Raw genomic sequence first — 26432 nt, forward strand, 5'->3', positions numbered from 1 at the left:
ATATTATAATGGCTATTTTTTTCTTGTTTGGTTTGGAGTAGATGGTAATTGATGTTTCTTCTAACTTTCAAAGGCTATAAATCTGTGAATTCTGACATTTAGAAATTTGCATTGTCCATGACATGGCCCCATCCTTACTATCTAATCTTGTTTCTCAATATTTATCCATTTTAACCCAGCACTCTAGAAGAGCTACTCTTCTCACTGTCTCAGGAGCAGAACATATGTATTTCTATGGCTGTGTCTTTACTTGTGTTAGTTTTCAGGGATAAAGTCACAGGATAGAAAGAATAACCCCTGCGTTCTGTAATCTCTGATTTTTCTGCTGTGTTACAGTGACTGAATTTCCAGACCTGTTAACCAATTTTCCCAATCTGAACTATATTCCACCATCCTCCAACCTAGGAATTATTCTAGTGTTAGGGAAACCCCAAACCCCTTTCCTTCTATTTCTTTATCTTTCCCTTCTTCCCCAATAAGCCCCTTTCTTAATCTTAAAGAAGAGAAAGAGTATTTATTTGAGACATCATAAAACTCACCCTGAGCTGATATAGAGAGATCAACAGAAGAATCAATTGGAAGGGAAGGGAAGAAGGGAAGGTGAAGGGAGGAAGGAGGGAGGGAGGGAGGAGATTAGCAGATCTGATCATTAATCATTTATCACTCAAATAATCCTTATTAAAACAGTTACTTTCTTTGTTAGGGGTGAATCTACATCCCCGATCATAACCCCATTTACCCATGTGATCAAGCAGTTATTTTTCTTGTGTTTCTACTCCCACTGTTCTTTCTCTGGATGTGAACAGCATTCTTTCTCATAAGTCTCTCAGAATTGTCCTGGATCATTGAATTGCTGCTAGTAGAGAAGTCCATTACATTCCATCATGCCACAATATATATCTGTCTCTGTGTACAATGTTCTCCTGGTTCTGCTTCTTTCACTCTGTATCACTTCCTGGAGGTCATTCAAGTTCACATGGAATTCCTCCAGTTCATTATTCCTTTGAGCACAATAGTATTCTATCCCCATCAGATACCACATTTTGTTCAGCTATTCCCCAATTGAAGGGCATCCCCTCATTTTCCAATTTTTTGCCACCACAAAGAGCGTGGCTCTAAATACTTTTGTACAAGTCTTTTCCCTTATGAGATATAATGTTTTAAAAATATAAATTTTACATGTTAAATTGAGGAGGGAAAAATCACTAAAAACTAGGGAGATCAGGAAAAGCTTCCTATTGGAACTTTACCTTAATGGAAGCTAGGGTATGAGAGTTAGTTTAGCAGGCAATGAAGAATTTTAAGTGATAAATAGAGGCATTTATATTTGACTCCAAAAATAATAGAGAACCATTAGAATTTATTGAGTTGGGGGTAAGGTGGGCTGGTTTGATATGCCCAGACTTTATGCTTTAGGAAAATCACATTAGCAGTGAAAAGTGGAGGATGGATTGTATTGAAGAGGAGATTGATGTAGGGAGACCAAGCAGAAATCTATTGTAATAATAATGTCTGTGATTAGTGATGAGACTTTGAATTAGGATAGTGGCTGTGTGAGTGGTGAGAAGGGGATGTATATGAGAGATGTTGTTGAAGTAGAAAAGACAAGACTTGGTAATGGATTGTATGTGTGTGGTGAATAGGAATGAGGAGTTCAGAATGATACAAAGTTTATGAGCTTAGATGACTGAAACTATGGTTGTATCCTTGACAGTTATTAGGAAGTTTGGAAAAGAGTAGGATTTGGGGGAAAGTATAATGTGTTAGTTTTGTTATAGACACATTGAGTTTGAGATGTTCAAAAAACAGTTGGCAATTTGGAATTTTCATTCAGGAGAGAGATTAGAGCTAGATAAATAAATCTGGGAAGCTTCAGTATAGAAAGTGTAATTGAATGGATGGGAACCAATGAAATCACTAGGATGGTATACAAGCAAAAGAGAAGAGGGCCCAATACAGATCCTTGGGGGATACCCACTGGAGGTGGACATGACATGGATGAAGAACCAACAAAGGATGTTAAGAAGGGTCCAGATGGATGGTAACCCTGTGAAAAAAAGAGAATTAAGATCATTCTGGCATGACTTCTTTTTGACCAAGCTGTACTTGCTCTTTGTATCACGGCTTCCTTTTCTAAATGTTTACTAACAATTCCTTTAGTGATCCATTCTGGAATTTTCCTGGGAATCAAAGCCAAGGTTCACTGGCTGATACTTTGAAGATTCTGTTTTTTTTTTTAAGATGCTGACAACATTTACCTTTGTCCAATCATATGGTATCACTATCATTCACTCAGATATCCTCAAATATTTCTTTTCAGTACTCATAACTCATAACTCATAAACAAGTAGCTATGAAATATGGGAACTGAGATTCATGAAATGATTACTCACTCTTTCTTTGGTTTGGGGGAAGAAAAAATGAGATGACCTCTCAAGGATTTTGTACTCAATTGACTACAGGTGTACCTTGTCCTAGTAGCTTTCTTGATATAATCTGAATTCATTGTAAAAGGGTGTTTGAAGTAGTTTTCTCTGTTTATCTGTGAAGTGCTCCTTCCTTCCTTCCTTCCTTCCTTCCTTCCTTCCTTCCTTCCTTCCTTCCTTCCTTCCTTCCTTCCTTCCTTCCTTCCTTCCTTCCTTCCTTCCTTCCTTCCTTCCTTCCTTCCTTCCTTCCTTCCTTCCTTCCTTCCTTCCTTCCTTCCTTCCTTCCTTCCTTCCTTCCTTCCTTCCTTCCTTCCTTCCCTTTTCCTCCCTCTCTCTCTTTCTCTTTCTTGCTGTCTCCCTCTCTCTTTCATTCCTTCTTTTCTACTTCAATCAGATTAAGGTCAGAGGATAGAGTTGTTCCTTTGTGCTCACGTTGATCCCTGGAAATAACTTGTTTTTCTCTTTTCCATGGGAATGAAAATGAAATATGAAAGCCTTAGTCTCTCTGATACAAGCCTGGGCTAATAAGTAGGGACTTAAACAGCCTGAACATCTCACCCATATCGGTTCCAGGTAATATTACCTCTGCTCTGGGGAACAGGAAAAAAATAATCCTATTACATTTACATGGTTATCAGTGACCTTTGAAATTTTGATTAGCCCTGGTTATAGAAAGAAATGGCTTTCAGTACCATAGACTTTTCTTTAGTAGAATGGTAAATAGCTAAATCTAATAGCTAATATTCCAAAGTGAGTATTGCTTTTTCACAACCTTATTGGTTTCACCCTCCTCTGCATTTGTTTCCCCAGTAAAATCATGTTGCTCTATGGGTACTTTGTTCTGGGTGGCTATTATTAGGGATACTGTATAGGGAAGGCGAGGGGAAAATCAGAAAAATTTTAGGCATAGCCACTGTTCACAATTCTCCAAACCTATTCTTAGGCAGTTTTCAGAGACTTTGTTTACCCTCCCATTTAGAATCTAAACTTAAAACTGGGAACCCATTTCTAGCTTTCAAAGGAGAAACTCTGCTTTCTCCATGAATGGGGGAAGAAACTTTCCATTCTGTTTGGCTGCCAGGCCTATTTTTGAGTCCAAACCTAGTTATATAGTCTTGACAGGAGAGGGGGCAGGGTGTGGTAGGAGAGGTGTTGAAAGCTGTAGACATCAGAGTTTCAGGGTCATGAAATAGCTTCTGCTGCTACACTCATTCTATGGCATCCTCTATCTGCTGCCATTAAAATGGCCGATGAAATCTGAGTTGGTAGTGACTGTTGGTTCCAGGGGATAGATTTACTACTCTGATGTGTGTGTGTGTGTGTGTGTGTGTGTGTGTGTGTGTAGTTAAATGGAAGAAATCTTTAAAAAAATAAAAGGAAAAGAGAGAACAATGCCTACCCTTTCAACCCTGGGAGAAAGGTCTTTAGTAGTTTGGTAAAAAAAAAATGTTGAGCTACAGGTTCTACCTATATCACAGGGTTCAAATGGGATAGCCATAAATTTTAAGAGTGCTACCAAAGAGGCAACTAGAAAGAACTAGTTAATAAAATCATAGAGTTCTAGTTGGAAGGAGCCATAGAGATCCTCTGGTTTTGCCCCCTGATTTTATTGAGAAGGCTATTGAAGTGTAGATAAATTATGGTATTTATCTCCCTTCTACCCCTCCCCTCCCAGGACATAGATTATTGACAGAGATGGGACTAGAACCTCTGTCTCCTGAATCTCACTCTAATACTCTTTACCAATTTTGTGCCCATTTTAATGAGGATTCACAAAGATCTTTGTGGGACTTATTAGTAGGTTGTGGTACATGTGCCCTTCCACTGAAAAATGGAGAACTCTGATCAGTGAGCTTCTTTTTCAATACAATTTTTATCTTCAGAAGCATTTTTTGATACTTTCTTTATAAAACCAATTAGAGATATAATAACTATCCATTGGGAGTTTATAATCTAAGATATAATGGTTCAATGCCCCAGACACATAGGCTTATATGGATCTGGTTCAGTTTTTTATTTTAAACCCTTACTTTCTGTCTTAGAATCAGTACTATGTATTGGTTCCAAGGCAGAAGAGTGGTAAGCACTAGGCAATGGGGTTAAATGACTTGCCCAGGGTCACAAAGTTAGGAAGAGTCTGAGGTCAGATTTAAACCCAGTACCTTCCATCTCTGGGTCTGGCTCTCAATCCACTGAGCCACCCACCTGCCCCCTGACCTGGTTAAATCTTGTAGATGGCCCTAAAATAAAACCTCTTTGACTTCTTTTGTACTCATCAAAATTTTTCTATGAAAAATCTCCAAATTTATTCATAGACTTCCACAAATATAGGAAAAACGATCCCCAAATACCCTATGAAAACTAAAGATAATAATGTATTTCAAATGTAGGATAACTTTGATTTTGCCTGAAGAAAAATGCACCCCTCCCCCCCAAAAAAACAACAGAGGACTCACTGTAGACCATAAGCAATTAATGCAATCCTCTTCTCTCTTCAGTGAATCTCATCTTTCCTTCCAGGTTTCTCCATTGCTCTCCAGGCTCCTAACAGTTCCCTGTGGTTTAATCTTCTAGATTGCTTGCAATGTTCCAACATCCCAGTGAATCTTACTTTTATCCCTGGGATACACATAAATCTGTAGACTTTTGGGACTATCGAAAGGGCTTGGATTCTCCCAGAAGGAAAAGAACTTGATGTTGCTAGAAAAATAGACACAACTCCCCCGCCACGACCCTTTCCATCCATCTGAAAAACTCATGATAATTGTAGAAGGCAAAGTCCAAGGTTTTCTCTTCCCTGTATTGAGGTAAACCTGGTTGCTTCTCTTCCCAGCACCTGGGGCTCACCTTCTTTTTCCCCCCAAGATGCTGGTGATGCTCCTGAATTCTTTTGGGTTGCAGTAGGAAGAGACTGTATAAATGAATGCCCAGGTTTTCCTCCGCTCTAAGATCCAGATCTACTCTATGCTCCGTTACAATCTGATCTGTCAAATCAAAAGGAAAGGGACAAAAGGGGGTTGATGGCTTTTTAAATAGACCATTAAAAAATGCTAACTCTGACCTACAGCAGCCCATGCCAGGCATCTGATCTGCAAAAAATGAAATGTAAATAAATAAAATAAGAATAATATTATTGGGTGTTTTGCCAGACTCACACGGTGGCTGTCTGGAAAGTGCTTTGTATTCTTAAAATGTTATAGAAATATGAGTCACTTTCCATCCTATGACCTACCTTCTTTTCTGATCATATGATGTCTTTTGTGCTATTTTTCATATTCAAAGTATGCAAATAATTCATGTTATCTCTGTAGAATATATTAGGAAGAATATTGATAGGCAGGAAATCATTCAGAGGAAAAGAGCCTCTGGGAGAATTATCTGAAGGAATTAAGAATCTTTATTCTGCAGAGCAGAAGACTTCACCCTGGAAAATATAAGACTTCATCTTGGAAAATGGAAGTCTTAGGATAAAGATGGTGATTGTTTTCCAATATTTGAAGTGTCATCTATGGAGAGAGATTAAGCTAGTTCAGCCTGCTGTAGAGGACAAAACTGAGACCTAGGGGAAAAGTTGCAAAGAGAAAGATTTGGCTTAATAAAAGGGAAAACTTTCTAAGAATTGGAACTGTCTAAAAGGGAAATGACTCCTCCAAGGAGGTAGATAGAGGTTTTTTTCTCTGATTGGAGGTCTTCAAGCAATAATAAACCACATCTACTCAGGTATTTTGTAGATGGGATTTTTGTTCAGAATGGGTTGGCCTAGATGGTCTCTGAGGACCCTCTCATATCCATGACTGTGACTGAGATTTAGATCTGGAAAGAAATTATCTAGTTTTCTTTCCTCATCCTCAACATTTTTTTTTAAACCCTGACCTTCCGACTTGGAATCAATACTGTGTATTGGTACCAAGACAGAAGAGTGGTAAGGGCTAGGTAATGGGGGTTAAGTGACTTGCCCAGGGTCATCCTCAACATTTTTAAGAAGTGAAAAACAAGCCTTGAAGAGGTCAAATGAGCTGAATAAAATTAACAACTGGCTAATGGCTATTCAGGGATTAGAACTCAAGTCTCCAGACTCTTATTAGTTCAATGCTTTTTCTACCACACTATTTCACCTTCTCCTTCACCTTGGCTTCCATCATCATTGTTCATTCTATAGTTTCCCCACATGTTTATATGATTTATTGCATTTATTTTCCAGACTGAGCTCCATAAGAACAGGGACTATATCCTAGGTAAACTATAATTTTCCCAGCACTTTTCTCACAGTGCTGTGCAAACACACACAGTAGGTGATTGTGTTTGGTGAGTAAATGATAGGGGTAATTATGGTAATTATGTCCATCTTTCTTCTCTACAAGGCTGTGGCCTCCTCAAAGACTGGATTCTTCTTTCTACCTCATTTGCCTCTTACTTCAGTATCTAATACAGAAGCTGTAGGTGCTCAATAAATGTTTCTTGGTGACTAAGTAACTTTCCCTAAGCAAAGATCTTTGATTTATCTAGCACAGCACTGGAGAGATTATGTGAACCTTTGAAAAAGGAGGCTGATGCCTGGCAGAAGAAATGTCAATAATTTGAGAATTATTCTCTCCCTTCTAGCACTTACAGCTTGAAATTTTGTCTTCTTACACCTCGCATACTATAGAATGGACTTGAACAAGTCATAAGCAATGTATGCAGAGAAACGATATCCAAATTTTGGTACTACTAAGATAAAGACCAATATTCTTTCTTTAATTTAAATGTCTATATTTGTTACCTTAAAATAACCAGATAACTTCCTCTCTCTCTCCTACTCCCCACTAAAGAAGGCATCAACTGACAAAAAAAAATATGTATGTATATGGTAGTTGTCTCTCGGTAACCGAGGATGACGACTATCTTTGTGCGTTTTTGTTCACAGACACTAGTGCATGAAGATTTAAGTGGAAAAGTCGGTACACAGAGACAGTCCCACTCTCTCGGCGTTAGAAGCCTGGGTCCAGTGGCACGAAAAGTCGTTACACCTGGAGACTTCCTCAGCTGCATTGGATGGCCATGTTGTCTTTTGTGCTCCAACACGCCCTAAGCACTCCACAGTGCCTTGCTGCATCGCCATCTCAGCCGTTGAACCTTCATGTTGGTTTCTTCCGCCTGTTCTGCTGAAGCAGTCTTCACATGCTGGGTGAGCAAAGCCCTGGTTCACCAGGGGTTGACGAGCTGGTGGCTACCCTCACAAGGTTTAGCTGGCCTGTCAAAGCCGTTGCCCGGGGTGTGGCCACTGCCGCATGCTAGCAGCTACTGGGAGCCACAAGTGAGAGCTGGGTGTCAGGTGAGGGTCAGAGGCTGGAGAGCTGCCCTAGGAGGGCACAACAAGCCCTCCATACCAGAGATACTACCCCTCCCTGAGCACCCCATATATATTTATACAAATATATAAAATATAACATATATAAAACTATGTCTTGCTTATTTCTATTCATCAGTTATTTCTCTGGAGCTTTACACACACAAGTAATTTTTCAAACAACATTTCTGTTGCCATATATAATGTTTTTGTGAATAAAAACAAATATTATTTTAAATAAAAACAAAACACTGGCAAAAAACAAATATCCGTGTTCAAAGAAGGGAAATTTGTCTTTGATTCTCTAGCAAGCATATGTGGATAGTTTGTAGGACTATGTTTGATTTCTGCTCATCCTTTAAAGTCCAACTCAAATGCTGCCTCCTTCCTGGGACCCTCTCTGAACTCTGAATCAGAAGGTTTGGGGTTTGAATCCTTACTCTGACATTTACAAGCTTTGTGACTCTAGGCAATTCATCTAACCTCTCTGAGCCTGCTCTCTCCTTTCTAAAATGGGGATGATAATAACAGCACCTCACCTACAGGATTGTTGTCAGTATCAAAGATGATAATGAATTGAAAATAATTTGCAAATCTTAAATATTAGCTATTTTATTGTTAGTTCCCCTGACAGTAATGATCTTTCTCTAAAGACATAAAGCACTTTTTGTATTACAAGTATCATATTAGTGTTTCAGGGGCAGCTAGATGCCTGGTCTATAGTCAGTAAGTCTCATCTTCCTGAGTTCAAATCTGGATTCAGACATTTACTAGCTATGTTACCCTGGGCAAGTCCTTAACCCTGTTTGCTTCAGTTCCTCACCTGTAAAATGAACTGGAGAAAGAAATGGCCAACCACTCCAGTATGTTGGCCAAGAAAGCCCCAAATGGGATCATGAAGAGTTGGACAGTACTGAAATGACTCATCAACAAAAAATATTAGCATCTCAACTCCTTGATATTCTTGAATCTTCTGGAGAGCAAGGACTGTGCCTTATTTACATTTTGCATCTTGCCTCCCACCTTCCCCCCCCCCCCCAGTACTCACTGTGGTACTTGGCATACACCTGATGCTTAATAAATGTTTACTGACAGAATGATGTAGAGAGCCTCTGGTAAGGGTTTATTGGACCAATAGTTGTTTTCGGAGTCATTCTCTTTGGAGGGGGCTGTTTATTGTAGGGAGTACGGTCCCAGACCATCACTGGGGCAGCAGGAGCAGAGCAGAATCAGGAGGTTCCCTGGCGCTCGTTCTGCCTTGTTCCTCTATTTCCTTTGGTCTCATGTTATCTGTAGGGGTTAGGCTGGAAGATATCACTGCAACATTCCTTTGCCCTAAACTCCCCCTGCAATTTTGCAGGGTAAAAATACATCCTGGCCAGACACTCACTCCATCTGATCAGTTCTTGGCCTCTTGCCTTTGTGAGTTTGACACTGAAAGAAGAATCAGTCCTGTGTAAAAGTACATTTAAGTTTGAGGATCCCAGCTAAGTTTCTGGGAAGTATCATTCCAGGATTTTAGCTCAAAATACAAGAAGATTTCTGATAGCCTTCCTTTTTACCCTTCCTTTCCTTTCCCTCCCTATCCTTTCTTCTTCTTTTCTTCTCTCTACTCTTTTTTTCTGTCCCCTCTTCATTCTCTTTGTTTTTCTTTTTTTCTTCCCTTTCCTCCTCTTCCCACCGTTCTCTGCTTTTTGCTAACAAATGTAAAGATGGCAGCCGTCTTCGCAGCAATGCTGTTACAGTAAGTGGCTTCGCTGAACTGGCAATCACACATATGCTAGTTGTCAAGTCAATGTTGCCATGACAAACTGAACTTTCACAATTCCTGACTTGCATTTACCATGTTAGTGTTGTGTTAACACAGACTTCTGGAAGATGACTTTCTCTTTCTCCCTCATATATGTATGCATAAACACAGACACACATATGACAGCCAACACAGTGTAGAGGATTCGGGGACAGACTTGGAGTCAGGAAGATCTGGCTTAATGTCTTTCTTCTCACATGCACTCCCTTTATGACCATGGGCACACAACCTCTTGGTGCTCCAAGTAGAAAACTATATTAAAGCTGGATTGCTGACAGACAAAGATAGAGGGATTTTCTGCACTGTATATTCTCTACACAAGTCCTGAACAAATCTCTGTTTCTCTCTTTCCCTCTGACTCTGTCTCTGTCTCCTTCATCTCTTTCTCTCTGTCTCTCTCTGTCTCTCTGTCTTTCTCTCTCTCTCTGTCCCTCTGTCTCTGTCTCCCTTCCTCTTTCTCTCTATTTTTCTCTCTCTGTCCCTCTGTCTCTGTCTCTGTCTATCTCTCTCCCTCTCTTTTTCTATGTCTCTCTCTATCCCTCTGTCTCTGTCTCTTGCTATCTCTCCCTCCCTCCCATTCTGTCTTTTTCTCTCTGTCCCACTGTCTCTCTCCCCCTCTATCTCTTCCTCCCTCCTTTTTCTCTCTGTCTCTGTCTCCTTCCATAGGCAAATATGCATCTATGTACGGGTGTTTAGTAGAGATTTCAATTCCTTCCACTTTCTGTCTCTTCAACTCCCGGTAATTCATGTGACCTCTTTGATACTCAGTTTCCTCATTTATAAAATAAGATGACCTCTGAAGTATTTCTGAGTCCAAGATCTATGTCTGTGTGAAATTAATAAAATGGGCCATAAATTGAAGGCATTACAACACAAGTAATTAGCACTAAATTCTCAATTTTTGACATTTTAGTCAAAGGCTTCTCCTTTAGAGCCTTGGGGCTTTAAAATCAAAAGAGATTGGAAGCAATCTTGATCCATTCCATCTTATCAGTTCCCCTGCTACTTCATGGGATTCCATTTAGATTGACCAAAGACCAGAGAGTGTTTGATAGTTGAAAGACAAGTCATCAAATCAGTGAGCATTAATTAAAAAAAAACACTTTATTGTTTGTTTGTAATGTTAAAATACTCAATCAACTCCTTCCCTTCCCTCCTTCCATTACAGAAGTAATAGTCCTACCAAAACTGATCAACAGACATCTATTAAGAGCCTAGAATGGGCCAGGCCCTATACTCTGCCCTAGGGATTCAAAAAAAGACAAAAAGTAAGCCCCTGCCCTCAAGAAGCTCAGTCTAATGAGGGAGACAACATATAAGCAACTATGGATAAACAAGATTATCGACACAGAATAAACTGGAGATCACCCAGAGGGGAGGCACTAATATTAAAGAGGCTTGGAAAAATTTTCTTACAGAACTTGAATGTTAGTTGAAACTTGAAAGAAGCTAGGAAAGCCAGGAGTTGGGGTGAGCGCAGAGATAATTCCGGGTATAGAAGACAGCCATGGGGTTGAGAAGTCCTAGTTCCTTGGCTCTGTGTGGCTTCCCAGATTATAATCCCAGTGCTAAGGCTATGTGTGGTTTCAAGATCATAATCTCCTCTTCCCCATTAAAGACCTGCTATTATTAAGAAAAGAAGAGAAAAGAAAAGAAAAAAGAAAAGAAAAGAAAAGAAAAGAAAAGAAAAAAAAGAAAAGAAAAAAAAGAAAAGAAAAGAGCATGGAAGGGGTTCAGGGTATGAAGGATTCCCAAAGTCCAGATTCTGAAGATTCCTCTGCACACTCTGAAGCTCTGGGTCCTCAGCCCCTCTTCTCTTTCTATTTTAGCATCTCCAATATCCAGCGAGGGGATGTCAGTACAAACCATGGAACATGAATACAATGTAAGATTACTGTGCTCTAAGAAATGATGACCATGAAGAATTCAGGGGCGTATGGGAAGAAGAGAACTGAGAGGGAAGTAAACAGTGCTAGAAAAACAGTTTGTGCAGTGACTCAACCACTGTGAGATGAAAGAAGAAAAAAGTGAAACCGAATAGCATGTAATTATGATGACCCAGGTTGGCCCCAGAGAAAAGATGAGAAAATGCACATCCGTCCCTTCCTTGTAGAGGTGAGAAGGAGGGTGTGGAATGTTAGGTGCATGATCGCATTTGGTTGATGTGTTGGTAAGTTTTGCTGAGCTGTATTTTCCCTCTTTATTATTCTTTCTTGCAAGGGATTGTTTACTGGATTGGAGAGGAAGGAAATATTTGGAAATGAATGAAAACAAAAGATATCAATAACATTTTTTGTTGTTAGGTCGAGTCTCACTATCGGTGATTCCATTGGGGGTTTTCTTGGTAGAGATACTGGACTGGTTTGCCATTTCCATCTCCAGCTCATTTTATAGACGAGGAACTGAGGCAAACAGGGTTAAGTGACTGGTCCAGGGTCACAAAGCTAGGAAGTGTCTAAAGTCAGACTTGAACTCAACTCTAACACTCTATCCACTGTACCAACTAGCTGCCCTTATCAACACAAGGGAACAATTGAAAAATAAAGAACACCAAATAGACTTCAAAGACTTGGGTTTAATTTATAGTTGTACCACAGAACCTCTGCTTGCCATCAGCACCCAGGCCTGATCAGATCTGAGATTTCTTCATGTATGGAAAAATCTCTTCACCAAGCTTCCTTTTCTGTAAAATGGGGATAATACCTGTACTACTTACCTCATAGGGTTACTGTCCTTTGTCAAAGATAGAAATGGGAGCTGTTATCATCAGGCCCATAAAGGCAGAAAGACAAGGAGCAGGGCTGGAGGAATCTCAAGAAAATAAAAAGAGAGGATTAACAAAAATCATTCACAGGGAAAAATCTTCTTAACTAAGACACACACACACACACACACACACACACACACACACACACACACACACAATACCACTAGGCTAAGGCATTCCGACTTTAATGTAACTTTCATTTCATGCTCCAAGGTGACTGAGATTAGAGAGAGACATTCTAATAAATGATGTTGAAAGTTTTATATTTAGCCTGCTCGGCCTCAGCTAATTTGTGACCAACCAAAAAGAAAAAAAAAGGCAGCATTTATTTTAAACTTCAAAGAGGATTTATTCAGTTCTTTCTTTTGTTTTCCCTGTACATTGTTTTTCCTGCTGAGAGCACAATGGTACACCACATACTCCACATTTCCCCCAGTTTCTATTTAGCCCTTCTAAGAATTACCCAGACTGAGAACAGCAGAGAACATTCAGGCACGTCCCCCCCCTAAAACTCCTAGTCTTAACCCCTAAGTGCCCCCAGGAGCCGGCATGGTTAGGAACTCACATCCAGGCTCCCTTGCAATTAACTAGATGCCCTGCAGGAAAAAAACAAATTGCCCTGGGTTGGGCTGCAGCCTCTATTCCCTCTGTGTGTTACAGGGTGAGAACCACTGAAGGGGTTAATCTGGGATTGCTTTTTCAAAAATGCAGGCCCCTGTAGGAAGAGGCTTCAGAAGAATGTGTGAGCATGCAATGTTGGCAGCTTTTGCAAAGGTGGGAAGCTAAGTTTACTCAAAAGCCCTGGAGAACTGGAATTATGACTTCAGGAGCCACAGGAAGCTCTATTTGGGTATTTATTTATTGATACCTTTTGTTGCCTTCCCACAATCCTTCTGGCCACAGTCCCTGGGAGTATCTTGGTCCATATGGTCCTACCAGGCTGCCCAGCCTAGGAGGAATCCTTGGTCACATGAGTCTTCTGTCATGAACGGAGAAAAAAGGGTTAATTCCAGAGCTTTACTTTGAGGAACATTGAAAACCTGATTTTTCAAACTCCTGGTTTCCTATTACAAGGATTATTCTTTCCTTGCTTCCTTGCTTCCTTCCCTCCTTCCCTCCCTCCTCCCTCTCTCCCTCTCTCCCTCTCTCACTCTCTCCCTCTCTCCCTCTCTCTTTCTCTCTTTCTCTCTTTCTCTCTCTCTTTTTCTTTCTTTCTTTCTTTCTTTCTTTCTTTCTTTCTTTCTTTCTTTCTTTCTTTCTTTCTTTCTTTCTTTCTTTCTTTCTTTCTTTCTTTCTTTCTTTCTTTCTTTCTTTCTTTCTTTCTTTCTTTCTTTCTTTCTTTCTTTCTTTCTTTCTTTTTTCTCTCTTTCTCTCTTTCTCTCTTTCTCTCTTTCTCTTTCTTTCTTTCTGTCTTTCTTTCTTTCTGTCTTTCTGTCTTTCTCTCTTTCTCTCTTTCTCCTTCCCCCTTTCCTTCCTCCTTCCTTCCTTCCTTCCTTCCTTCCTTCCTTCCTTCCTTCCTTCCTTCCTTCCTTCCTTCCTTCCTTCCTTCCTTCCTTCCTTCCTTCTTTCCCTTTCTGTCTCTTTTTTCCCTCTTGCTTTCTTTCTCCAGTGGAGCCTGAATTAACAACAGCTCAAACCCCCTCCAGGTTTACAGTTGCACGGCTTATTGTGTATATATCCTCCAAAACCGAAAACCATATGGAGAATTCGGCTTTCTTGATTTTTTCCCTCTTTTCTGTGTGTACCAGGAAGTAGTAAAATGTTTTGAGATGCTATTAAAGTCTTTAAGTTACAAAATTGAGATTCCACCTTAAAAAATTTTCCATACTGTACTTTGCATTGCCTGGGGTGCTGACTAGCTGCCAAATATCTATCAGGGGGTGATTTATGATATATGATATGGTCCTCAGCCCAAGTGGAGACTGTTTAGTTGAAACATGAGAAAGGGGAGGCCTTGTGCTCTCAAAAACCAAGATGACTAGTTTCTGTTTGGCTTTTCTGAGAGAACATACAGTACAAAACGTGCCATATTTTACAGCACCAAACTTATGTAAGAAACAAAGCTAAAGGAAAGGCCCTCGTTGCTTTTTCCTCATTTGTTAGTGACGGCTTTCCATTCAAGTAGCTTTTTTTTTTATCCTTTCTGTTGCCTCCCCATCCATGTTGTTAATCTTCTGGGCCCTGAAATGTAATTGAACAGCTCCGCTTTGGCAATTAAAACATCTTAAAATGAGATTTCAACTCCATGGCTTAAATTTTTCATGCACTTTCCTTTTCTACGATGAGTAAGAATATATATTATGATTTCTCTCCTGCAAATGTTTCCTCTGCAGCTGTGAAGAAGTACGTTTCCCATATGGCTTTTAGGATACATTGTGGCTCGATGAGGGAAAGCAATATGGACACCCCTGAAAAAGTCCTTTGGGGTCCACATAGCAAAAACCTGCAGGTTCCTAATCACACAGTCTCCTTAAACAATGACAAAGAAGGTGTGACTTTTTGCTGTGAAAACATTGTTTGGGGTGACATCAAAACATAGATCTTTAAGGTGGAAGAGACTTTAAAGATTACCTGATCTAATTAGAACAATAGTAATACACATATCTCTTCTATATTGCAACTTTCCCCATTGTAGTTTCTATATATCATGGTTCAGCATAAGAAATTAAAATGGGAATTTTGGGCTGTGGTTTACAGAAGCTATAGTTCACACCCAAAAGTCTATAGACAGCACAGAAAATAAGTTTAGGAACTATATAGACTATGACCAAATACTTAACCCAAATTTTACAATAAGGTACTATAAACGCTCTATAAAAGACAAAGACAAAATTTAGACTTCTCTGAAATGAAAGGAGGACCAAAAGTTTTAAGTGCCATGCCCCTAACCCTCCACTATGTGGAAGGGATTCCTACAATTAATAATCCAATTTATTAAGCTAATTTATAGAGAGGACTGAGGCCAAGGAAAAAAGCAATGACTTATTCAAGATCTCATAGTAAGATTGGAATCAGGAGGACTTGAGTTCCAATTTGACCTCAGACATTTCCTAGCTGTGTGCCCCTTGGCAAGTTACTTAATTCCATTTAACTAGCCTCTGCCTCTCTTCTTTCTTAGAATGGATACTCAGAAGGGAAGGACTTAAAAAAGAAAACAGAGAAAGACTTTGTCTTGCAGGAAGAAGGAGGACATTCCAATTTCTGTTCTCTATGTGACTTTGGGCCAAGATCCCACAGGTACTATATAGCAGATTTGGAATTGTAACCCAAGTAACAGGACTACAGATTTAGAGCTGGAAGAGACCTTAGCAGTAATTTTTAAAATTAATTTTAAGTATATGTGTCGATATTCCTATATAGGCTTGTGTCCCACATTAAACTCTTTGAATGTAGGGAGTTTCATTCTTTGAATCTGTATCTCCAATATTTAGCACAGTGTCTTGGAATGCAGTAAGCACTTAATAGAATTTTGATTAATTAATTGATCTTTAGTCCAAATTAGGGAAATGAATACCAGACAGATTGAATGATTTAAGATGATAAATTCAGAGCTAGTAGTCAAAAAGCATTTATTAAGTGCCTACTATGTGTCAAGCACTGTGCTAAGCCCTGGGTATATGAAAAATGATAGAGGCACAATCTTTGTGCTCAAGGAGCTCCCAGTCATAAGGGAAGAGACAACCTCTAATGATTATGTACATTCAAGATATTGAAGATAATCATCATAGGGAAGACATTAGGATTCAAAAGGAATTGGGAAAGACTTTTTGAAGAAGTTGGATTTTATTTGGGGGGTGGGGAGCTTGAAGGAAACCAGGGAAACCTAGTGACCCAGAGGAAGAAAAAGAGAATTCAAAGTCTGAGGGATGCCCAGTGAAAATGCCTGAACCTGGGTGATTGGATGTCTTATGTGAGGAATAAACAATAAGATTAATGCCATTCTCTTACATGGGGGAGAATAAGTTATAAGAAGACTTGAAAGGTCGTAGAAGGGCTTTAACCCCCAAAACAGAGGATTTTTTATTTGATTGTGGAAGTGAGAAGGAGTCACCAAAAGGGATCTTCGATATCATCCAATTCGAATCCTTCATTTTACAGATAAGGAAATTAAGGGCCAGAGAAATTGTCACTTTCCTTCACAGTGACAGAGCTGCAATGTGAACACAAGATCCTTGACCTAACCTAAATCTAACCCTCTTTCTGTTGTATGAGGTTGTTTCCCAACCTTTCATTTCAAATGCATTAGACAATTCATTTTTTTTAGTAGCCTAGAAGTCAATGCTGGGTTTTCAAGTGAATACATGTTCAAAAGGCTCTCAAACCCTTATTCCACCTCTCTCAGGAACTTTTGTAGACCAAATGATGAAATTTCTTCTGAAAAGTCTTAGACCATTTGTTGTTATTTGGTTGTTTCAGTCCAACTTGATGCCTTATGGCCCCATTTGGGATTTTCTAGGCAAAGATACCAGAATGGTCTGCCATTTTCTTCTCCAGCACATTTTACAGATGCAGAACTGAGGCAGACAAGATTAAGTGACTTGTTTAGGGTCACTCAGCTAGTAAGTGTTTGAGTCAGATTTAATATCAGGAAAATGAGTTTTCTTGATTCCAGGCCAGGCTTTCTATTCACTTTACCACATATCTCCAAGTAATCTGAGAAATTGTTCCCTATCTGAGAAGCATTAGTGGTCAGTGCAAAGCCACTCAGAACTCGAGCCAGTGGTGCCCTTAGATATTTTCAGATTTAGACTCAGAGAATCTAGATGTTAATTCCATCCCTGCTGATTACTACCTCTCTAACTTTGTGCAAGTTCCTTCACTTTTCTGGGTGCCCCCTTCTTCAATTATAAAATGAAAGCATTAGACTACCAAACTCAAATAGAAAGGATAAAGGCTGTTTATTGACTCAGAAACCCACAAATTAATATTATCTGTATTGTATTGTATTTTTATTTATTTTGTTAAACATTTCCCATTTTAATTTGGTTGGCTCTACTGCCTTGAATTGGCACCTTTGAACCAGATGATCCCTAAGGTTCCTTCTAGTTCTAAATCATCCACCCAAGATCCAAAAAACAACTTCCTGGACTTCCATGGCTAGTTCCCCACAATCAGCTGACTCAGTTGTTTCATCTGTCCCAAGTCTAGATATTTATTGCACTATTTGTCAACAGGTTTAAATACAGTATTTACAGCAGAACCTGAACTAAAATGAAATTCCTATTTCTGATTTGGCTCATGAACTTGGAAACAAATTCAATTAACCAACAACTCATACATGTCCTAAGTCTTTGGATTTTTATATTAGAGAAAATCTAGCTGATGGCTTTCTAGAAAAGAAGTGATTTGCCCAAAGTAACTTAAGGAGTTTACAAGCTCACTTAGATAATTAATAGCTGACCTAGATTTAAGCCCAGGATCACTGAGGCACTGCCTTCTTTCTCCCTACTACTCTGACTTTACAACTTGAAAGCAACTAGATGATTTGGTGGATAGAGTGTTGGTTCTGGAATGAAGAGGGCCTCTGACCCCCAGACCTTATTAGTTGTGTGACTCTAGACAAGTCACTTTATTTCTATTTCTCTCAGTTTCCCCATCTGTAAAATGGGGATGATAATAACATTTGCCTCTCAGGGTTGTTGTGGGAATCAAAGGAAATAATAACTGTAAAGTACATAGTATAGTGTCTGGTACAAAGTAGGCACTATATAAATGTGAGCTATTATTATTATTATTATCTTCTGTCTTCTTGACTTTCCTCATCTGTTAAAGTGGAGATAATAATAGTAACTGCCTCCCGGGGATGTTGTGAGGATCAAAGGAGATAATAACTATGAAACCCTTAGCACAGTATCTGGCGCATAGTAAGCACTCTATAAATATTATTTATTATTGGGCAGCTAGATAGTAAAGTAGATAGAATGCCCTGCTTGAACTCTGAAGGCCATTTCTTTCTGAATTCAAATCTGGCCTCACATACTTACTAGTTAGTTATGTAATATTTATTGGGAAAGGAAATGGGATTGGAAAAATGGAGGAGTTGAGGAGAGAGGGAAGAGGGAGAGAGAGAAGAGAGGAGAGAGGGAAGATTGCTCCGTGAAGCAAGGGAGGGAGATGCCCCTTGCTGAGAGGAAACAGCAGGGGTCCGATAAGGACTAATAGTCCTGGAATGACTGAACTGACTTCAGCTCCCTCTTGACCAGAAAAGATAGTCCACTTATCTGACTGAGAATTCAAATAATATAAAGTTAATAACCAGTTGGAATTGGAGTTTTTCCTCAGCTTCAGAGTTGAGGCCAGACCCAGAGGCTGGCATAGGGATTCTCCTACTCCCATCTACTCTATATCAGTCCTGCTTTGCCTAATTCAAAATCTTAGCAGTAGATAGAAAGCAAACAAGAACAGGTCTAACCTTCAGAAGCCTGTGTCTTCGGGCTGAACCAAGAAGAGCATGCCACTCCAGACTGGGCTGAACAAGCTCCTCTCTCCTCCAACACCAGGAAGCAAGTCCCTCCCCCCCCCCCCAGGAAGTGCTAATCACATGATCCAACTGCCACCCCAGTTGCCCCTTCCCCCACAAACTGTCAGTCTTATTTCCTTTCCACAGTTATATGACCCTGGGCAAGTCACTTAACTCGATTTGCCTCAGAATCCTAAATAAAATAAACTGAAGAGGGAAATGGCAGACCATGCCAATATATTTGCCAAGCAAACCCCAAATGGGGTTATGAAGAGTGGGACATGACTGAAAAGACTGAACAACAATAATTATTATTATCATTAGATTTTTTTCTAATTAAAATACTATTTTATACAAATAATTCCTGCACCAAAAACAGAAATCATGATGAGAAATGATGCATATAGTAGGAGAAAAGAGATCTTACTGGAGGCACCCTGAAATGGAAAGAGCTCTTGAATTAAGGTACTTAAGTTCAAATACTGCTTCTTTTACTTAAAACATTGTGTGATCTTGGATAAGTTATTTAACCTCTCTCTGGGTCTCAATTTCCATCATTTAAAATCAAGGGTTTATACTTCAGGACTTCTAGGGTCCCTTTCAGCTCTAGATCTATGACCACTATGGAACTCTATGAAATCCAAAGTATTTGAACCCAATTGAAAAGATATTAAGAAAGAGGAGAAACTTTTAGAGCATGAGGAACAACGTCTATTGGCCTGACTCTTTCACCTATACCTTGTCGAGAGGGTATTTGACTCCCTTCATTCCTTCTAAGGAATCTAGTCCAAAGAACATTATCTTTCCTTTCACACTATTCCCTCTTCCAACCTTCCCTGTACCTTTTGCACTCTGTTCATTGTTCTGGTAACTCAGATTAATAACCTGAGTCATTCTCAATTCTCTTGTTGCTCCTCCCACCCATTCCTATAAGTCACCACTTATAAGTTTTGTCATTCTGTTTTTTACAGCATTTCTCTCATCCCTTCCTTCTTTTTTACTCCTAGGTACTATTCCAGTTCAGGCCTTCACACCTCTCACCTGGACTATTGCAATGTCCCCTTACCTGATATTTCTTTCTTTGGACTCTCCTCTTTCCAATCTACTTTCCAAACAGTTGCCAAAACAATGTTCTTAATGCTCAAATGTGACAAGGTCATTCTACTCATCAAGAAGCTGCAGCACCATTGTAATATTTATTGGGAAAGATGGGGAAATTGGAAAAACAGGGGATAAGGAAGGTTCGTTTAGTTTTAATTTTTTTTTAGTCTTGTTTCCTTTCCACACCATTAATAGTGATCCACAGTTCAAAGTAAAAGCATTTGTTCCTCTGGCGTTGTAAAAAAAGAGTTACTACAAAATATTCCTCTCATAAACCTGGGGTACACTCTTCTACCACAGGCTTTTGCAAGAGTGGGTTCAAACTTAGAGTGCAATGGGGATGAAGCGGATTTGTAGGAAATGCATGTGACTGGCACAATGCACATACCTTAGTATTTCATTAAATCTCTTGATGCTCTCTTCCTCAATATGGGATCTCTACTTAAAGGTAGATTTTTCAGCTGGGCTTTCTGGGTCTGCTGCTGCTTCTTGCAGATTATGTTCTTGCAGTTGGGCTAATTCTCTCTTGAATCTATGGTGGATCTCTTCTCGCCTCCCATGATCTTATTCTGAATTAGTAGCAATGTCTCCCTTCTTTGACTGCTGGATCCTGCTTGAATGGTCTCAGAGTTGGTGAACTCAACTTTCTGAAGGGCCATAGGGCATGACTAGTCTTGATTGAGTCAATGGTTGCTCCTTTTTAATTCGATTAAGGAAAACTCATTCATAGCAACCCTAAATTCGCACTTCCTAAAAGGGTTGGCAAGTATATAGGTGTCTGTTACTCTTCTAATTCCGTTAGAGAAACTTTTTTTCAGAAATAGTATGGTATAAATACTTTTTGTCACTGGTTAACATATCCGTATAGCAGGATTTCTCTAATATGTCATCTAGCGAGTATTTGAAATGAGAGGAACCAAATCTCACCCTCCTAATCTTTGAATACTTACTTCTTTATCTTGTACCAGAGTTGTTTGTATCCCTCTGTTTCCCTCTATTAGAAAGTAAGCCCCTTGGGAACACAGGATGCGCCACATCCAACTTGGGCATTCACAAGTAGTGTAATTTGTTTTTGAGTAGAACATCACTTTGAAAAGAAAATCTGGGCTCCTGGCAAGCAAGTGTGGGGCAGAAGTCTGCTAGTCATTCAGAGTGACCTGAGACCATCCAGTTTAGAATTGTTCTTTGGCTTGGGAACATAGGATGGAATATTGTAAGGGACCTTCAAGCTATCATCGAGTTCCACTTCTCTTGGTACAGGTGAAGAACATGAGGCCCAGAGAACTGAAGTCACACAAGTAATTAGCAGAACTTGTTGCAAATTTAAGCAGAACTGAATATAAAGAAGACTGAGTTTGGAGGCAAAGGCTTGAAATTACACCACTAATGCTTGCTTCCTGGTTAAGGAACTTTTATAGTATCTACTTAAGCTTCAAGGTGGATTTACTCTGTGATAAAATGAGGGACTGGATCAGAGGGTCTCTGAGGCCAAGCTCTTTGACCCCTCATTCCCTTTCCATACAAATGTCTGTCCTTTCCAATACATCTTAAGGAACTCAGGCTAAGTTCTCTTAAGTTGGAGCTAAATAAAAATGGCAACCCTAGACTTACATCTTCTGAATATGCAGTGGCTTGCCTTTGCATTCTGCCAAGGTGCTTTCCTATAGCTCTGAGGTAGTGATTCCTTTTACAGGAGCAGTGAAGGTGCTCTAAGGACAGGATCTTGTAGTTCACTTCAACTTCCCAAGAGCTCAGGGTCTTAAGGAACCCAGTGTCTTGCTGGGCAGTCCTTGGAGGCTGAGATAACCTGTTGCTATTTTTGAATATAAACAGACCTTATTAAGGCATTAAAAGGACTGCTCAAGTACAGTTGTTTTTTTCTTTTTCTTTTCCCTTCACATTTTGGCATTTGGAATGTCACTGTAAGTCAGAGCCTTGAGACTTGGCGAGGCTGCATTTGCAAACAAACATCCTGTCAAAGGGGCCAGCACTCAGTGTTCCAGCATGATTGACAGGAAGCAGGGTGTTGGGTGAGGAGGGAGGATGGACATTCCTCAGGGGATGGTCTCCATTTCTCTAAACAATAGCAAAATGAGGAAGGCTCTCACCTATTCATTTGCAAACCCACTTGGGTGGAAGTTTGAAAGTTTAAAGGGCTGGTGGTGGAAGGAACTAGGGAGGATGTGGGCTGGGGAAGAGGTAAAAGGAACATTTCTAGGGGTTGGACTATTACTCAACCCAGCAATTAGAAAGAGAAAAATGCTCAACCTTTGATAATGCTATTATTTGTGGTAGCTGCACATGCTGAGATTTGAGAGGCATTTTGTGGATCACTTGAAACAAACCCTTGGACAAAAGGGAGAAATCCAAATAAGATGAGGAAAAGGCAAATATTTGTTTTGCTTAGAAACTGGGTTTGGTTCCAGGTGATGGGGGTGGGGGGAGGGGAGAGGGGAGTAAGTAGGGACCAGGAATGGTTCTCCCACCTATTTTGACCAAAGTCTCTAGTCTACTGCCTTAGGCCCAAGCCCAAGAAGGGTGAAGAGAGAGAGAGAGAAAAAGGAGGGGAAATAGAGAAGGACAAGAACAAAGAAAGATATAGACAGCATTTACAGACCCCCACCTCCCCTTCCCTCCAACTTGACTCCTCCTTGTGCATTGTGCTTGACACTTTGTGACCTCATCTGGGGTTTTCTTGGCAAAGATACTGGAGCCATTTGCCATTTCCTTCTCTGGCTCATTTTGCAAATGAGGAAACCGAGGCAAGCCGGCTTACCTGACTTGCTGGAGGTTGTATAGCTAATAAGTGTCTGAGGCTAGATTTAATCTCAGGAAGATGAGTTTTCCCTATTCTATGCTGGGCACTCTATCCACTGCATCACTTAGCTGCCCCAACCAGATGCCCACCAAATTTTTAATGTATTATAAGCACTTATTAAACAGCAACAGGGTATACACTGGAAAAACCAACACATACCCAGATGAATACATACAAAAATATGGTTCCAGCCACTCTAATCAAACTGGCCTATTAGCTATTCCTCCTACAGGCTCTTTTATCTCCTTTCTCTGTGGCTTGGAACAGGTTATCCCTTATCCCTATCACCACTCCTGTGCCTGTAAAGCTCTCCCTCTTTCTACATGTCCACCCACCTCTTAGAATCCTTGGTAGCCTTCAAAATTTCATACTGCCTCCTACAGAAGACCTTTCCTGACTCATTCTCCCCCCCTCCATATATCAGTGTCCTTTAATTATTAAAATAACTTTTTATTACTTATGTTTACTCTCTGTAAAACTATTATCGCCCCCCCCCCCCAGCAGAATGAAAGCTCCTTGAAGGCAAAGTCTATTAGTTTTTTTTTCTTTTTGTAAATACCTAAGGCCTTATGGGTATCTAGACCTTAGCAGGTAGTCAATAAATGTTTGTTGTATTGAAGAAGGCAAAAGAACAAAAAGGGGGAGAAGTTAGGGGAAGGTGAGATGGGAGAGAAAATGGTAGCATAGAATAAAAATGGCCTCAAAGATAGTATTAGATCACTAAGCTGCTTGTATTTTTATATTTTTACATATTTTTATGTTTAAAAATATATATTTTAAAAATATATGTTTAAAATATATATTTAAAATATATATATATTTTTTAAATATATGTTTAAAAAACATATATTTTACAGAGTACATACTTCATAAAAATCCTGTGAGGTGGGCCCAGTAGGTAAAAGAGCTCCACTGGACAAATGAGAAGGCAGGCTCTGAGAGGTCAAATAATTTGTTCCTAGTCCCACAGCTAGGCAGTATTGAAGCTTGGTTCATTCTGTTTCTTCTAAAGTCCCATCTAAGAACCATCCTGCTCCCCATATAACCAGACTTTTCTTAGAGAGTGTAGGATATTATATCCTCCCTTTGGATATGACCATAAGTGTCACTGGTAACTGAAAAGAAATACGTAGAACTCACTGTTTAAATCCTTATTCCCTCCTCCTTCTCCTCTTCCTTTCTAGCCAGTGAAAAGGAGTAGTTGCATAAATAAATGATTGAAGTCATTTTATCAAGGACATATAAGTAAGCCTACTGGTATAGGAGAGCTGCGCTCAGTGAAAAACATGAGCTGATTGCAGCCCCCTGTAGTAGTTAAAAAATGTAGCTGACAGCGATTGTTCTGTTCATCCGTTCATCCTAGACTGTATTCTAGTCAATGTCTGGAAATTGCAGGGTTAAAGAATTGGAAGAGATTGTCTTTCTTAACCCATTCTGTGCCATGGACCCTTTGGCAGTCTGGTGAAACCTATCCGAAATGGTTTTTAACTGAAAAGCATTACAAAGGAAACCAATCAGATTGGAGTATCTTTATCAAAATAATAAGTTTTTAAAGTTCATAGACCCCCAGGTTAAGAACTCATAATGAGTCCAACCTTCACACTTTATAAATTTGGAAACTAGGTTCTGGTGTTTTCCCCAACACCAGAGTGCTTCTTACCTGACATCTCTTGCTTCTAAATGTGTGACTCTGGGCAGCAAGCCCAACCCATTGGAGATCCAATCATTTTTATTTTGCTAGGCTTAGCAAAAGAACTAATGTGGGCCAACAAAGCTGAATGAGGACCAGAAACCAGAGGCAGAAGCAGAGATTATGTCATCAGAAGCGTAACCATGGGACTAGGAAATCTTCATACTGATTGGAGATTATGGTTCAACCACATATTCACATACTGGGGATAACTCACATGTTGCTAATAATATTCACTGCTCCTTATATTTTTGAAACATGCTGCTCTTAGAGAAAGTTAGATATCAAATTTAGAAATTCTTTTATTATTTTCAATTTAGCAGTCAGTCAGCATTTATTAGGACAAATACAAGCAGAAAGAGAGCCCTTGTCCTCAAGGAGCTCACATTCTAATGGAGGGAGATAGTAAATAAAAAGAAGCTGAAAAGAGTACAAGGGAAGAAATAGAGGAGGAAAGGCCTAATGCTAGATAGAGCAGGGCAGGGGAGTTGATGGCAGAGAAAGTCTAGATGGCATTCTGGAAGGGGATGAGACATGGCTGCCCAGGATACTCTTTTTTTTTTTAAATTATATTTTATTTGATCATTTCCAAGCATTATTCATTAAAGACATAGATCATTTTCTTTTCCTCCCCCCCAACCCCCCCACCCCCCATAGCCGATGTGCAAATCCACTGGGCATTACATGTTTTCTTGATTTGAACCCATTGCCATGTTGATAATATTTGCATTAGAGTCAGGATACTCTTTTTAAATGAAATTTCTGGGAGGAGCTATTCAATCACAGGGAGAGGCAACAGGAGTTAATATTTGAATTCCTGATCTGGAATGAGGTTTCAGGATGAAAAATTTTCTGGGACATGATCCCAATGATTTGAGTGATATAGTTCATTCTAACAAATATTTATTATTCCCTTACTATGTACAAAAGTTATATTCATCCCAAGATTCAAGTATTTAGTTCATTTCTTAGTTTTTTCCAAGAGGATATGAGCCAAACTTCATAGCTTGGTATCCAAAACAATGTGGTTGAATGGAAAGCATGATGGCGGTTCAAATTTTGCTTTAAATTTTGTGGCTGGTCATTTCAACTCTCCAAGCCCAAGTTTCTTCACATTTAAGATGGAGAGAACAATATTTTCAATACCTATTTCACAGCTTGATGATAAGGAAAACACTTGATAAACCATATAAAGCTCTAATGTGAGTCATTATTATAAATATTCTAACTGCAACCTATCTTTCCAGCCTCTACTACTCTTGCCTTTCTACCCTTTGCTCTAGTTAAATAATTTCCCCTTCTTCATTGTTCTTAACCTCTTCTAACTTCCTGCCTCTGTTTTTTTAAACTATCCTGAATGTCATAGTTTGAATGCCTTTCTCTCCCACATTTTTCTCCCTTTCTCTCACCTATAATGTTGGAAGCCCTTCTAACTCTCTCCTGACATTACAAAGACACCAACTGAACGGTCTGGCTTTTTACCCATCACCCCCTCATTGTTGTCAGAAGACCAAACCATCTTGTCTATCCATCAGACAGACCCTTGGAGACATCTTTTGTTTCTGTTCTTTGGCATTGGTTATATATTGCAGCCTATCCACACCCATTATGGCTTTCCCCATTATCCTGTCTATGATACCAATTTCTTTAATTCTTCACAGACAGCTGCATATTCACTTCTTCCTTCCAAATATAACACAGGTAGAATGTTAATAGTAAAATGATGGGTTCCTACTTTCCTAAGAATCTCAAGGTCAATAAAAGAGGGATACAATTTCTTAAAGGCAATCCAGCCCATTTTTCTCTTCCTATTTAACTCCAGGTCCATTTCCCTGTCTATCAGTATCATCTACCCCAGATACACATACAGATAGATAAGCTCTACAGGGCATCCATCCAAATGCATGTTAGAGTCAGAATGATAGAAATTCTTTGTTTCCTTGATCTTTACTGTGTGCATGGCCCAGCCAAGCTTCTTTGAGTGATTATACATCTCTTCTAGGATGCAAAGCAGCTTTCCTAGTCTTGATG

General features: G+C 39.6%; 1 long non-coding RNA gene across 1 annotated transcript; it reads right to left on the reverse strand.

The window, feature by feature from the left end:
* Positions 1-1871: 1871 nt before the first annotated feature.
* Positions 1872-24476, reverse strand: LOC103103370 (uncharacterized). Its single transcript, XR_470436.3, has 5 exons — positions 24372-24476; positions 13201-13311; positions 12282-12376; positions 4883-5410; positions 1872-2047 (listed from the first exon to the last, which is right to left on the reverse strand). It is a non-coding gene; the product is annotated as an uncharacterized LOC103103370 (long non-coding RNA).
* Positions 24477-26432: the final 1956 nt, after the last annotated feature.

Source organism: Monodelphis domestica, chromosome 7, assembly GCF_027887165.1.
Source record: "Monodelphis domestica isolate mMonDom1 chromosome 7, mMonDom1.pri, whole genome shotgun sequence".
In the NCBI taxonomy this organism is placed as follows: Eukaryota; Metazoa; Chordata; class Mammalia; order Didelphimorphia; family Didelphidae; genus Monodelphis; species Monodelphis domestica.